Raw genomic sequence first — 2,954 nt, forward strand, 5'->3', positions numbered from 1 at the left:
TCTACCTCCCAACTTGTACTCAGACATCGATCCTGAAGGCTTTCTCTGATATCAGGTTCTCTAATTCTCCCCCTTCTCTTGAAGAGCACGCAGCATTGATTGGAAACACATGCTCTGGCAGCTTTCCTAGCCCTGCGACCTTGGCTGAATAATACCTTTGAACTTTGGTTTCCTGATCCGTGTGGTGAAGAACACAATATGGAGACGATTAAGTAACATCGGTGACGGACTCAACACTGGCAGCTTCCTTTCCCACTTCTCTCCCTCATTCACTCCCCATGTCCCCCAGCCATCTCCATCTCCTGGGCTCTTGGGTGTGTTTAGGAAGTTGGCTCTAGGGATGAAAAGTGATGCTTACATCTCAGTCAGTTGTAACTACTTCTCCCCACTCCCCTCATTCATTTCTTGTTTATCTTCAGGTCTTCTATCAGTCTGTGACAGGGACATAAAGCTGTCACTGCCAAAATAAAGCTGGAAGCTGGAGACACGGGAGTGTAAGCAAGGCTGCGGACCTTTAAGGCATCCGGCAGTGCAGCAAGACAAAGGGCACGTCCAGGATCAGATACAGGAAGGCTCTAGAAGAAAAGCCACAGAGGTCCAAGGAAGAATTTGTGATTGGCAGGAGAAAGATGGATGGAGGCAGGGATGGGAACACAGCACGAGATCAGGAGCAAGCAACCAGGACAGAGACAACAGAGACTGAGACGTCCATAGCAGTGTGCTGGGGACCAGGAGAGACCACGGAGACTGAGACGTCCATAGCTGTGTTCTGGGGACCAGGAGAGACCACAGAGACAGAGACCGTGCATAGCCGTGTTCTGGGGACCAGGAGAGACCACAGAGACAGAGACTGTCCGTAGCCGTGTGCTGGGGACCGGGAGAGACCACAGAAACTCAGACCGTACATAGCAGTGTGCTGGGGACCGGGAGAGACCACGGAGACTGAGACGTCCATAGCAGTGTGCTGGGGAGCAGGAGAGACCATGGAGACTGAGACGTCCATAGCAGTGTGCTGGGGACCGGGAGAGACCACGGAGACTGAGACGTCCATAGCTGTGTTCTGGGGACCAGGAGAGACCACAGAGACAGATATCGTCCATAGCCGTGTGCTGGGGACCGGGAGAGACCACGGAGACTCAGACCGTACATAGCAGTGTGCTGGGGACCGGGAGAGACCACGGAGACTGAGACGTCCATAGCAGTGTGCTGGGGACTGGGAGAGACCACGGAGACTCAGACCATCCACAGCAGTGTGCTGGGGACCGGGAGAGACCACGGAGACTGAGACGTCCATAGCTGTATGCTGGGGACCGGGGGAGACTAAACAAGTCTGAGTTCATTGCTGTCTGTGCCTTCTTTTCAAGCACAGCTAACCCTTCACCGACCTTAGCCACACAGCCTCGAAGTCCCAGGACAATTCCTTCTGCACATCTCTGAGGACTTTGGCCTCATCCTACCTCTCCCTACTTTTTAGCCATACTCCAAACCCCAAGACCAAACCTTAGCCCAGACTTGACTCTTTGGCCATGCGAATCAGCCAATCCGTTGCACTTCCTTCTTAGGCAAATCATAGATAAACATTTTTAATTAAAGTTACTTTTGTTTGTTTTGTTCTGTTTTTATTTTGGCTTAGTGTGGTTTTTTTGAGGTGAGGGGCCTCATTTTGCCCAGGCTGACCTCAATCTCTCTATGTAGCCAAGGTTGTTTTTGAACTCCCAATCCTCCTGACTTCACCTCCTAAGTGATGAGATTACACCTATGCACTACCATGCCCAGTTTTAAAATGATTTTGTAACTGGGGAGATGGCTTAGTTGATAAAGTTCCTGCCATGCAAGCATGGAGAACTGAGTTTGGATCCCCAGCACTCACATAAAAGCTGGGTGTAGTGATAACCCTAGCATGTGCTGGAGGGAGACAGGTAGATTCTGGAGGCACACTGGCCAGCCTGCCAGCCAACTGGGGAGCTGTTGGGTCAGTGAGAAATCCTGTCTTAAAACACAAGATAGAGAGAGAGATTAATGAAGACACTCGATGTCATCTTTTGGACCACACACATATGTGCACACATGTACATGCACACCCACAAGCTGCACACCCACAAGCACATGCACAGACACAAACACATACCAATTGAAGGTAGCTGTAAAATTAGTTTTAAAATATACTATAAAATCCTCATGGGGTTGGGGATTTAGCTCAGTGGTAGAGCGCTTGCCTAGCAAGCACAAGGCCCTGGGTTCGATCCTCAGCTCCAAAAAAAAAAAAAAAAAACCCTCATAATGGGTTTAGGCTGGGTCTCTGCAGCAGAGTCTGCCTAGCATATTTGGGGCCCTCACCTTGGCTTGATCTCTAGTGCTGTAAAACAACAGTAATATATAGTGATGATTACAGTAACAAATAAATAAAATTTAAAATAATAGACACCTTTGTAGGTGTCTATTATTACTTGACTTCTTAAATCTTTTTTCTTTATTTCTTCCTTTTGACTAGTTCTTGCTATGTGGCCTAGGCTGAACTTGAACTCAAGATCCTCTTGCCTCAACTTCCCAAGTACTGAAATTATAATTGTGAACCTCCACAGCCAGCCTTAAATCTTTTTTTGTTTCGTTTTTTTGTTTTTTGTTTTTTTGTTTTTTCGAGACAGGGTTTCTCTGTGTAGCTTTGCGCCTCTCCTGGAACTCACCTTGGTGGCCCAGGCTGGCCTCGAACTCACAGAGATCCGCCTGGCTCTGCCTCCCGAGTGCTGGGATTAAAGGCGTGCGCCACCACCGCCCGGCCCAGCCTTAAATCTTAATAAACAAAAGTGTAGCTCATAAATGTTAGACACACTAATAAAAAGACATTCATGATGCAATGCAAGAAATGTCCTCTAGATCTATTTTTCAGCTTGGAATCCAATACAAGACAGGTTTTTGGTTTTGGGGTTTTTTTTGGTGGGCCAGGGGGAGGGTTC

General features: G+C 48.2%; 1 non-coding gene across 1 annotated transcript; it reads left to right on the top strand.

Annotated features, from left to right (window-relative positions):
* Positions 1 to 2,184: 2,184 nt before the first annotated feature.
* Trnaa-agc (transfer RNA alanine (anticodon AGC)) lies at positions 2,185 to 2,257 on the top strand. The gene has a single exon. It is a non-coding gene; the product is annotated as a tRNA-Ala (tRNA).
* The last annotated feature ends 697 nt before the right edge of the window (positions 2,258 to 2,954 follow it).

This window comes from Peromyscus eremicus, chromosome 8a (assembly GCF_949786415.1).
Source record: "Peromyscus eremicus chromosome 8a, PerEre_H2_v1, whole genome shotgun sequence".
Classification (NCBI taxonomy): Eukaryota; Metazoa; Chordata; class Mammalia; order Rodentia; family Cricetidae; genus Peromyscus; species Peromyscus eremicus.